This window comes from Etheostoma cragini, chromosome 21 (assembly GCF_013103735.1).
Source record: "Etheostoma cragini isolate CJK2018 chromosome 21, CSU_Ecrag_1.0, whole genome shotgun sequence".
NCBI classification, from domain to species: domain Eukaryota; kingdom Metazoa; phylum Chordata; class Actinopteri; order Perciformes; family Percidae; genus Etheostoma; species Etheostoma cragini.
In genome coordinates, this window is record NC_048427.1 from 4,101,895 (window position 1) to 4,115,281 (window position 13,387).

The 13,387-nt window shown below is 40.2% G+C and overlaps 1 long non-coding RNA gene across 1 annotated transcript in view; it reads left to right on the plus strand.

Annotated features, from left to right (window-relative positions):
* Nucleotides 1-13,175, plus strand: part of LOC117936963 — a 19,885-nt gene extending 6,710 nt beyond the window's left edge. The window contains exons 2-3 of the long non-coding RNA XR_004655063.1: nucleotides 5,435-5,447; nucleotides 12,988-13,175. This is a non-coding gene — a long non-coding RNA (uncharacterized LOC117936963). The remainder of the gene's footprint in view (nucleotides 1-5,434; nucleotides 5,448-12,987) is intronic.
* Nucleotides 13,176-13,387: the final 212 nt, after the last annotated feature.

Sequence of the window (13,387 nt, forward strand, 5' to 3'; positions counted from 1 at the left end):
GTGGACCCCCACCCTCCCAAAAGCACCGCCCACTACCACCACCCTCTACATCATTCTGACGCCCCTCAACTCCACCTCCACAGTGGGCCCTCACACCCTGGCTGACTGATGAAATGCTCAGGCAGGTGCAGGGCAGCTATCTTAACACGCCAACGAGGACCCGTCAGGTTGTCTGAGCTTTCCTTTGCTCATTTCAGAATCTGAATAAGAAAAGGTTTTAATGCACAATAAGTACACTTAAGTGTAATTTGCCTTGGTGAAAGGTACATACCTAAACAAACATATCTTACTTTGAGATCCAAGAAGATTTATTTTTAAGTCCGTTATGAAGTGAATTAAGTTGGGGTCCGGGGTCTTGTGGGATAGATTAATAAGAAAATGTGAGTCTTAAAATGAATAAAAGGGGGTTTGCTAAAAACAAGGCAAATAAAATGAAGTGATTGATAATAATGTGATTAAGTCCTCCATGTAAATGCCTAAATCCCCCCCTTGGCTTTTTCCCAGTACAATAATGCTGTTTCTTACCCAATGGTTACTGTGGATTGGTGCTACTCTGCGGGAATGTCGTAAAAAAAACATTGATTGCCACTAAAAAAAATCTTAGGCTTCCACTTTTTTCATTTTTTTCTTCACTGTAGCACAAAAACGCAAGCCATAGAACTGTCTTTGTACCCCTGGTTGTTTGTAAGAGAAAATGGTCGTTGGTCAGATGCATGCAAGGAGCCTGGAAGCACTCCTGATAAACAAACGGACTGAATGGTCACGGAGATGGAGAGAAAAGCAGCCAAAACCCTCTCGAATAAGAACAACCCAGATATTCTATGGAGCTCCTATAAACTTCGCAGTGAGGGTAATGTGTTTAAGGTTCGAAGTTTACAGTTGAAATCCTGGAAATAAGTATTTTTTTATTACTTTCATGTGTTATACCCAGCTTAGATATGCATACTTTCCAACATGTATATTTGTTTTACTTGAAGTAAATTAAACCAAATCAATTTAATATGTATTTATAGCTTATGTGTACAGTAAGTACAAAACGTTGGCGTGATACACTTTGCCGACCTTAAAAACATGCAAACCGACGGCCACTTTATTATGATCTACTATGTCTCCTGAGCTTTTCTCAGGTTTATGTGCTTTCTGTTTAACCGCAGAGTGGAAATGTGATCTGCAGCAAAGTAAACACAGGTTGAAACGGCAGCAGGAACGCTTTCTGCCTGGCTTCGCTTTATGTTTAGTGACACATGGCGAGTGTACAGCTGCATGTGCACGGGGAGTTATGTCATGCTTCTTGTGCGTGCTGTCATGTGCAATGTCATGTGCTGTGCATCCTTCATGTGTAGGATCATGGAAAACACAGACTGTGGGTGTGCATGTGTGTGTTAGAGCCTGACCGATAAAGGATTTTCAAGACCAATACAGAAATTTGGTTATTTATAAATCCGATAAGCCAATATATTGGCCGATATCCTGTGTATATATATTTAAAAAATAAATCCAGAAACATGTTACAAAACAGATTTCCTTAACATTAGTTATTTATGAGTTCTCACTAAAATAATATAAAAAATTAGTTTTATGTCAAAACAGAACAGCGCAACAGCAACACATAATGTTCTGATTAATAAAATGTATAGAAATACAAACTTAAGATATGAAACTTAGTCTTTTGAACAAATACACATTAACAAAAAAATCAGTGTTGCCAACAGCGACGTGATACAGCGCCCTCTGGTGGACAAACTATGCAACGCCAACACTCATAACATGGTTGACAATCCATTTTTTGATATTCATTTATCAGAATCATTTATTTGTCATTATAAATGATTCTGATGCTTTTTTTAATCTGCCATTATAAATGCCAATACCGACATATTGGGAAATGCCTAATGTTGGCCGATGGTGATGCCGATAAATCGGGAAAAAGGGAGACGGAGCAATGTGCAGTACAACACAAATATGGTGGTTTTTGAAAATTAAACCACACAAACCTATTTTGGTTCAACCTCTAAATACAATTATGAACCTGAAAATGAGCATAATGGCTGTCATTTATCAACCCGACGTAGAAACCAGCGCAGATGATCAGATGCAGATGAGTGCAGCAATCCTCTTACAACAGGCATCACGTGGGATTCATGAAACTTTGGTATCGCACCAGTCAGAGCGTAACAATGGTCGTACATTGATAAATGCAGCGGCTGGAAACAATCGTAATTTAAATATCACGCCCCAAGATATTCTCGCCCCTACTACTTACGACATGGCCGGACGTAATCCGGGTTAGAAGCAGCTCTTTTCAAAGGTGGAGATTGAAACCCTGACATCTCAGTTTAATTTGCAGTAACATGTGTCCTATTTGGTTAGTTAGACAACCTTGACATATGTATCCTCCTTATAGTAATATGCAAGCTTATATTGCATTCTCTTAGCCCTACATGTAGATGTACCTATATTTAAATAAACACACTGTAGCAGAGTTTATGCAGTGTTTTTATTTTAATTTTATTTCACCCGTGTTTTTCTGTGAGTCAGAGCCAGGGAGCAACTGTGAGGGAGAGCGCGTGTCCTGTGTCCCCCCCATGCTGGACCACCACCCCCGAGCCTGTCTTCTGACAGCAGAGGGGCTGGAAAAACAGGCCGAAATACGTCAGTCCATGGCAGAAAGAAATCATTCACTTGTGGCCATTAACGACACTTTAAAAGACAAACCAAAACCTGAAGTCATGTTTTCTGTGTCTTTCGCGATAAATTGCAATCTTTTTCAGTATCTACATTATATTGAACCAGTTGATACTGCGATGACTATAAAAAAACTGTATTTTGTGCAGCCCAATTTAAATGCAGATACAATTGGAATATAGTACATACTCTTATGTAGACACTATTGTTGATTTGTTGGCAGATCATTAGACAGTTGTTTACTCTCTGAAGTGATGACTGAGGTATTTCCTCCCCACACACACACAGACACACACACAGACAAATATTTAAATCTTAAACATCCATCCAGGTTTTGTGGTTGTGGGAGTTAAAAATGGAGTTATCAGGTCTTTCTGAGATCGTTGGAGTGGGTTCGTTTCTTTGTTTTTTTCTCTGTTTTTATATTATTCTTTCTTTGGTACAAAAGCTCTCTGTTTCTCTCTATCTCTTCCAGGAAAACCCAAAACACACATTTCATACTTTATGAATCTGTTTCCCATAGTTACCTTAGGTAATGCGCTGAGTCGACACCACTGCAAAACATCTTCTGCCCTTAAGACTAACAACTGGTTATGATCACTAATGAACCTCTTTCATTCCTAATCACAAATAGTCACTCCAGGCGGCCAATCAGTGTTACCACATGTGTAAACATTCACCATGCTCTAAAATCCTATATTCAGCACATTATCTGATTAGGGGTCGACTTTGAGGCAAATTTCCATGGGAGTATGGAAGATCGAGGAGCCTGCAAGCAAAAGGTAGCACATGAAAAGTTTCAGTGTAGAAGTTAGGTTTGCTGACTGTGCAATGACCATGAAATCGCTATAAGCTTCTTCTTGTCCGCTCGTTATAGTGATGCCACACATTGTTGTGATTTTCAAGCTTCAGCTGAAAGTACGTTAATTTGTTGTATTTTGCTACGAGGAAACTAAATTCTCAAACTAATTTTGCAAAAGCAGCTGTGAATGCACATCGCAAATACACAATTAACACTCTTTCAACAAGACAATTAACAAATTTATAGTGCAGACAAGACAATAAAACATCATGTCAAATAGTAGGTTCTAACTTTAAAGCTCAGTTCACCCTAATAGCAAAAATGTAGTATATCTAGCCACGCATTTAGTTTGGGTTTTATTTCCCCATGTTTTTCAGACATCAGGACATGTTCTGAGATTTGTGCCACCACAGCAATACAATGGAAATGAATGGAATTTTGTTACACAGCTCGAAAACTGGAAACTGCATTTGTGTGTTTTCCGATAAGAATGTGTTCCAGTTTTCCTTGGAACTGTTTTTTTTACTGAAGAAATATTGCTTATATGAAATCCACGTTGAGCGTGTTTGACAGTAACTTTTTCAGTGCTGTGAGCACCATATATTAAAATTCCATTCACAACCATTGCATTGAGATGATTATAAGAATGTCAGAAAATAAACCATAACTATGTGCATGACTTCATACCATTTTGAAATGATTTCAACCCTAGAAGAATTGTAGCAGCAATAGAGTAGTTAGTAGCAGTATTGTCAAAGACAAAGAGGAATTTGTGAGGAAGAACATATTTTGCCATGGCTCGTCGCTAGCCTCCGACATATCACCAACATCCGCTTCATGTTGTGCTATGACCCTGGCTGCCAAGTGGAGATGGTGATGGAAGGGAACGGGGGCAAGAGGCCCAGGGCTGTGTGTGTGGGTGTGTGTGTGTGTGGGTGTGTGGGTGTGTGGCCTACTGCTGACATGCATCACAGGGATGCCCACCTGGCTGGCCTTGGCTCTGGTTCTGTCCCACTGCGGAGTAAAGGGGAGATAAGCCCTGAGAGGCAGCCTCTATGCCTTTCCAGAGCCCTCAGGGCCTGACAGCGCCAGAGTTTCCTGGGAAGGCAGCACTGGTTCTTATCAGCCAGATAAGCCCACGCAGGAACCGGTTGGCTCCGAGACCCAATTGAACAGGAAGACAGACGGTCAGCTGGACTGGAGGTGTCAGGGTCTGATCTGTTTTTTTGTTGTTGTTTTTTTTACATTGCTGGTTGAAAAAAAGCTTTGACAAGTAGAAATATCAGAGGATCATTGCCACTATATGTCATAATCTGCTAACTCCAGGAAATAAAGGAGAACTCCATACTCTATTGCAATTTTGGAATTGCAAGCCTTATTTTCTGCTCGGTCTTATATTAATACATTACATATTCAGTTTATTTCTAATGTAGTTTCATTTTTGTGGGATAGAGGCTCCAGACTCTCCACAAATCTTTGTGCCTGCCCTAAGTCATTAACATCATTTCAGTACAGCCTAGACCCAAATGTAATACAATCGCTACCTACTAGATCTACAGTAGCAAGATTCTAAATTCACTTTAACATTTTGTGTGTCTCATGAAGTGCAAAAGAATGAAAAGGATGCTTGGAGAGAATGAATGGAGTCTATTAGGACTTTTAGGGTTCCTGCGGCTGGAAACTGCCAAAACCCACAGATATTTGGGGGATTTTCCTTTAAGTGATTGATACTGATTTTGTCTACAGTTGTTTTGGATACTTTCAGACTAGCTATTTCCTTTGCGCACATGCATGCCATTAAAAGCGGTGCAATTGATAAGGTATGAGATCTTTTTTTCATCAGCAAAAGGATATGGTAAGTAGAGCTGACACAGACTTTGAGCCAGGCCAATAGCACATGCCCGTACACCCTTACACACATTTTGCTGCGATAAATCATCATATAAGGACTTGTCATGGGGTTAACATCACTTTAGCAAAGCATTTACTTAAAGCATTCATTTTTATCCACTTTTTATGACATTTGGAATTGGACCCAGATTCTTTGGTGTCAGTGCCTGACAAGAGGAAGCACATAGAAAGAGGAAAAGGTGATGCAACTCAGGTATTTGCTAAGAGAGGTAAAGTAAATAAAAGTGGGACAGGTGAAACAAAGAAAAAGAAAATGGGCAGAAATAGCAGTCTGTACTTGATCCTAGATACTGAATGTATCGTACTTTCACAACAGTAAAAAGCTGAGTCTGGAAGTCTGTTCTATAACAGTTATTCAGTTTGAGCCGGGATGTCAACAGCTACCGCAGCGGCACATTGCTATGATGACGGAGGCTGAGTGCTTTCCACTGTTACCACCTGCCACAGGCTCGCTCTGTGAATCTTTCCTTCTGTTCCTACGGCTTGCAGTCACGTGTATATTATTTACCATCTAAGGGTTTCCATCTAACTGCTCCAAAGACGTTAAAGATTAGAGTTCAATCTGTTGACATGAACAGAAGGTTGAAAAAATATTTCCACACATAGAAATAAATAAAGGAATGATGTCAATAATGAATACATCAAGATAACCTAGCCAGTGGTCACTCGCCCAAACCAGACACTTCATTAAATGTTTATTACAGTTCTGAATCGAAGGGCCCCTTTACACCTGCCTCGTTTAGTTCGGTGGAATCCCACTAGAGTTGTTTGCCCCGCGGGGGTGGTTAGTTTGGGCAGGTGAGAACGCGGCAATCACACTTTGGTGTGCACCAAAAGCGGACTAAAAAGCGTAACGAGGCCAGCTCTATGAGGTGGTCTCGATACACTTGGTATGGTGAAGGCTATGTAATGATGGGGGGCCATTTTAATTCTAAAGGCCAAAGGAATTTGATCAGGATGCATAGTATCCTGGATCCATGAAATAACAGGCCTTTAAAAATAAAAAATCTGCCTGCCTCTATGGGAATTTAGCATAGGGGTGTGTATACTTATGCCCCCTGTACTTTAAGGAAGAAGATTTATTTATGTACAATACATTATTCATTCTGAATGAAAATTGATGTCCTTAAGCTTTCGATTTTTCCTAATTCTTTTAATTAAGGCATTAAGATCAATTTCCAAAAGATGTTTTTTTAATTCCTCTTTTTAGTCAACTTTAGAATTGGATCCTAAACTAATAAGCAGCCCTGTACATATGTTTATGCATTGGCTACAAAAGTCCATCATTGCTTGAGCTATTATAATTATTATTAGAAATATAGTGGTTATAGTATCCAAATAAGAAGTAGTAAAAGTAAGGATAGAAAAAGGTGTTTTCTCATTTCATGTTGTGGAGATGTGTTTCCTGCAAATTCCTTAATTACAGAACAGCCCCTTTAGCAAAGTTTCCAGTCTAGGAATCCCACTGTGGATTTCCCTTTTTTCCTCCAAAGCCAAAGCTGGTAATTATTTCCCTCGGCCATTTCTACTCTTGTTTTTCACCTTCTACCCAACTCTCTGCACACCCCTCCCAACTACTGAGGCCCTGTATATGAATAATCATAGGTAAATTAGACTTGGAAGAATTATTTTACTATACTACTATAATAATTCCTGGGGTGGTCCATTGGAGCTGTTGACCTACTCTGCACTCCTGAGAGTTTTTTTTTCACATTGAGCCCATGTTGCATTTGTATAGAATAAATTCAACATATGCACCTTTTTGTAAAACTCTAGGCCTGTTTTCCAAAAGAATCAATCGACTCAACCTCTTGATAGGAAATGTGGAATGTAACCAAGTACATTTACTCAAGTACTGTACTTAAGGACACATTTGAGGTACGTATGAATGTGTGTCCCACATTCACACGGTTTGATAAAGTACTTATTGGACTTTAACTTATCATGGCAATGAAAATAATGAGCCTAACTGTACTCAATTTAGGTCATCCTGTATTTCTCATCTCTGGTTTTTCCTGCATCCACAGTGTGTGTTTGTTTGCGTGCTGCGGGTCAGTTGCGGGGGAAACAGAGCAGCAGCCCCGTCCGCTGCAGAGAGCCAGCAGGACTGAAACAGCGGCAGCTTTCAGCGACTTTAGAGTTAAAAAACCTTTACAGCGGACTTTGATGTTAAAATGTACCCAGGTTGGCAGGACGGTCTGACATGTTTTGCACGGTCTTTCGCTGTACGTTTTGTTGGTAAATGTGAGATGTCATCCGTGAGGAACTCGGAGCAGAGCCGCTGCTCCTTTGCTTTGAAAGGAGCCAGTTGAGGTGGTTCAGGCATCTGGTAAGGATGCCTCCTGGGTACCTCCTAGGTATTCCAAGCACGTCCAGCTGGGAGGAGGCCTCTGGGAAGACCCAGGACTAGGTGGAGGGATTAAATCTCCAACTTGGCCTGGGAACGCCTCGGGATCCCTCAGTCGGAGCTGGTTGATGTAGCTCGGGAAGAGGAAGTTTGGGGTTCCCTGCTGAAGCTGCTGCCCCGTGACTCGATACAGGATAAGCAAATGAAGATGGATGGATGGATGGCTGGATGGGAGATGTTCGAGTCACACATGTCTCGTCTTCGTAGTAGAAACAAGTAAATAAGTTTGACCCTTTCTCACTCCCTCTTGGTCAGTCGCTCTGAGTGCACGTGGGACTGCTGGGATTAGTTGAAGTCATGGGAAACTCTGGTTATTGGTCAGATTTGTGGAAAAGTTGTGGTGATTCGTCAAAACTTCGGGTTGCACCCCATTCACAGGAATAGGTTGAATTTGCGTGAATTGGCGCGATCGCGACATCACAAAATCCTGTAGGGACTGGCTTTAACTACATTTCCAAGATAGATACTTTTACTTAACCCTTGTATTGTCTTCACTTTCGGGACCCTCTCGTATCACTTGGGTCAAACTGACCCGTAACTCATTTGGGGTTTTAAAACAATTTTGAAATTATATTTTACATCATAATCTATGAAGAAAAATTGTCTTTATCTCAATTTCAAACAATTGAGATAACCTATGTTTAGGAAATGCAATCAGTCTCTACTAGAACACAGTTAAAAATGGAAGTGTGATATTTTTTTTTTTTTTCGTCATAAGGTTATAATTCATGTTAGAAATCCACTATGTGATCATTCTTATCTTGGGAAAAAGTGGTCATATCCAGAATAATTGTCTGAACTAAGTCAGGACTACATGTTTATCACAGAAAATAAGGTAAGGCCATTGATTTTTCAGGTAGAAATAATTTAACTTTGTAACCATTTTTCTTCTTAACATTTGCAATGGATCAATTTGACCCGAATACCTTACAAGGGATAAGTAATATTTTCAATGCAGGACTTCAACTTGTAACAGAGTATTTTTACAGTATGGTATTAGTGCTTTAACCTAATGATCTGAATACTTCTTCAACCACAACGAACTTGCATTGGTTCCCTTTTTGGTGATCCGACACAGATATTTTTCCAAAGGCTGTCATGTGGAGCTGATGTTGAGAAAAGCAACATAAGAAGGCTTGACTTCAAAACCAGACCTCTTCCTCTAATCTTTCGATCAGTGTTGAGAGAAATGATCTCCTCTCCAGCCTCTTTATTCCCATCCCTTATGTGAAACTTCACCCAAGCTACGGTGATATCTGTAAATCTCCTTTTTGTTTGGGTTTGCCTGCGGGAGGCTCGCTGGCTCTGTAACTTTGAATCGTCTAAGAAAACACGACCTGAGATCTTTGAAGGCTCTTAATGTGGCAGGTAGGGGGATTCAGATACCTTCTCCATGTACTGTGTGAAAGAGCAAGAACCACTGCAGGTATTTCATCAAAAGATTTCCTTACATAGTCTATCATTAAAATGCTTTTACACTAGTTTCAGACAACATATTTTTGAAATGATTTGTCCAAAGAAGGGTTTTCACTACTCAGGTTTTCTATTTCATAGCTACTAGGATTCAGTGTGCTACAGTGAAACTTATTAAAGAAACCCTGCAGATTAAAAAAAAAAGAAGCAATTACTCATAATAATCACAGGGGAGGCTGATAGGTGACAGAATTTGACAGTGTTCTCGCCTGCATGTTTTCTGCACTTCTGCCGTTGACCAATGCTATCCTCTGACATATGTATTGCTTAAAATACAAAAAATTTACTTTTTCTTTTTACGTTTGTCATATACAAATATAATTTCAGTGGAGGATGTGATAAGAAGCTAATGCAGGCATCCACACCGCTCCTCAAGTTGTTCAGGTCTTGTGGGTTCACTGCAGAGAATCATATAGTTCAATGGACTAAACCCCCCCAGGACTGGCTAGTTTAATGTATGAGCTTTTCTCAGCTGGAAATCAATCCAACTTCCAATAACATTCAGCCATTAACCTTCTTTACAAACTTTTCCCTTTCTTTGCTAAACCAATTTTTCATGTACTTTTATCAAAGGATCTTGCTCGGGCCATCGTACCATTAAAACTTGTTCACAGTAATTTTAGATTTCCTTAGATTATACCAGATAACTACTTAATATGGTCTCTCTGTAGATAGATAGTTTTACATGCATGCATTGGCAGATGCTCGTAGGAAAAGGTATCCTTGAATCTCCTGCCACTGAAAGCCATCTGAGGAGCTACTGTCTGTTTCAGTGTCTGGCTTAGTCATCAGAGGATGAGTATGAAAGCCGGATTGTAACCGAAGAATGCGGCTATGGGGAGCTTGCAGTAGGATGATGAATGGAGTGACATCCTGGGGAGCGGATGAGCAAACAGACGGTGGATGTCTGGAGTTGGGGCACTTATCTACCCACTGGACCCTTAAAAATCGTTCCTCTTTCTTACTGGCACCGCAGACTTCTCCTCACCACTGATTCTGGTCATTTCAGCTGCACAAGGTGGGACCAGTGGTTGTCAGATTTGAGTTATGTAACGGGAACTGTTCACAGTCCAGGTGCAAAATATCCAACTCCAAGTACTCAATACTCTTATGACATGAGCTTTCTGTTGTGTTCTCATGCACATATGCTTCTAATTGTGTGTTTAGCTCGTGTGTTTGCTGACGTGTGTTTTTGTGTGATCAGACACAGGAGGCCTGAGCGTGATGAGTCTCATCTGGTCTCAGAGATCATTAGGCTCCTGTTCAGTGGGTCCAGGGGGAAAAAAGAGGCCATTATGGTTCACAGGGATCATCACTCGCCCTCACTACTGATCCAACTAACACATCATCTTTCTGGCTGCAGACACTGTTGTTCAGACATACCGCACCTCTATATTAGAGTGCATTGTGGTTGTTCTATGCTAGAGGGACTTGAATGACTGGAACCTCCTAGATTACAAGTAGCACATACTGAATTTAACATTTTAAGTAACCAATAATGGGGTGAAACTGCTGCAACTAATCATTAGTTTTATTATACTATTATATTATATATTCATATATAGATTATTTCCCCCAGTAATTGATTAATTGTTAAACCTCTTGCCACCAATTGCAACAAAAATTACACTTTTTTTTTCCTAAGTCAAAACTCAAATCTGAACACACGATTCACATTCTTTGATTCAGTGTGGCTTTGAGGAAGATATTATCTTGATGTCCATCACCAATAATTGTCGTAGGCCACAGCATTACTCAACAAATCCATAGCAATATAATACTTATTTACATCTCCCGCAAAGAATTATGGCAGCAGTGAGTTGCAAAACTTGATGCTGAAATTAGTGAGTGTTTGTCAATTTGACATACATTAATCAATTATTAAATTTCTGTCAAGTTTATTTATGATGTCAATTGACTGCCTTAGCATTTAAAGTATAACCTATTTCTAGTTATATACCGTATATAGTGATAACTATGACAATATAAAATGAAAAAACACAGATACTGTACACAGACCCATTGTGCTGTTGCAACACATTGCACAGACTCCATCTAGTCAAATGATGGTTCAAAGGTGAGATGAACAGGAGTTAACAGAGATGAATTACGTGGCGTCCGCTCCTGTGGCTGCTCGTCATCACTGACACTTCCCAGAGGCCGTACCACATCTCCATGTCTTCATCACACTGAACAGCTTTCTCTCTGCTGTGGCAGATCTCCATTTACGTAAGTGAACTCTCATCCCTCCCTTCTTCCTGTGGCTGGTTTGCATTATTTTCTCCTTTAGAGCAAAATGGGATCTTTCAGTCTGCGCTACAGTCGACTGGCCTGAATCAAAGGCGCTGCATGCTCTGGGCTGCATGTAATGCTGTTGGATCATCTCCCGAGTTACAACACAGGTTTTAATGTTGCCAGTAATATATGGCCTACAGTTTTGTCCAAGGAGTCCCTTTGTCCATACACAAAAACACACTCACACCTATGAAAACACACATACACACACGTACAATACACTAAAAGTGACTCACAAGCCAAGTAACATTGACCATGGATGGACAAAGGGAAAAAGGATTAAATGCACCTTGTACTTAACATGAGCCGTTATTTTTTAGGGTTTCTTTTTGATCTGTCCCATTGGAGACTTTTCACTAATGTTCTATATAGCAATGAGTTTGAGCTGAGGCAAATGGTATTTGCAGACAAGTCATGGAGTTTGGTTTAACCTGTTTGGAGAATGGGGTGTGCCACAAATGACCGTGCAAGATAGTTTTGTTTGCCATGTAAAATCAATCTATTTAACCGTCTTTAAATAAAAGACCTAATCTGATATTATCTAAAATGTCCTGATGGTGGAAATCTATTGAAACTGAAGGAATAATCATTCTTCTGGCAAATGAATCGCCTTTTTGAGGGCCTTGCCATACTCAAAACTCACTCAAATTGGCGGTTGCATCAAACCTTGTGAAAATGTTTTTTTTTAAAGGTTTTGGGAATAGGCGCACAAACATGGCTCGCTAGCACCCCCTACACGATTAAAAAAATTGAGCCACTGAAGTACTTTTAACGTAGATAAACAAAACTTTGTAAATATATGTTTTATGTCAAGACAAAGAAAAAGCAAATTGGAGCCATACCCTAAACCCAACAGGTCCACAATTTTCAGTTGAAATGTAAAATTTGTGAGATTTGGGCCATTTTCACATGTCGTACTTTAACAAACTCCTCCTAGAGATTTCATCCAATCAACTTTAAATTTGGTCTGTGCCATCTTACGACGTAAGAGATGAAAAATTATCAAACGTTTTCGTCATAGGGTCTGGCCATGGCGGGTTGGCCATTTTGTGCGCTTTGCCATTGTGAGAGGAAGTGGATGTAACTTAAGTGCACATTGTCCAATTGGCTCAGAACCTTCAAGACTCCAACCTTGAGGACATCTGCAGGCCAGTATTTGCTTAAAGTCATTGCGCCACCTAGTGGCAACAGGAAGTAGGCCTAAAAGTCAACGTGCTATACTTTAACAAACTCCTCCTTCACATTTGTTCTGTGCCATCTCAAGATCCTAATGATAAAAAGATATGAAAGCTTGAGCTTTTGTCAAACTGTCTAGGCGTGGTGGCCATTTTAAGCATTTATCAATAAACAAATAAGTTGTTGTAACTTGAGTGTAAATTGTCATATCTCCCACAAATTGCTCACAATTGACGAGTCCAGGCCTGAAGACATCTATATGCCAAAATTGACTTTTGGTCATAGCGCTCACCGCTGGCAAGAAGACGCTAGTTTTATATGACAAACATCATCCGATTTACATGAAACGTATACTGTGTGGTCGACGTGTGACACTAAGCCGCCCCCTATAATTTAACCACGCCCACTTACTCAGGCCATAAGCTCCTTCTTCGTTAGTGATGCTTTTTCCCGCCCTCCTATGATTAAGCTATGCCCCTTTCATAACTAGTGACCCGTTTTAGGCAGTCTTATGTGAGGTATTGTTTAATTTTATTGGTAAAGGTGTTCCCCGACCTCTATGCTTTGGCCACGCCCCCCTTCACAGATAATGAACTGTATTACATAGAGTATTGTGGGAGGTATCATTGAACTCCGCA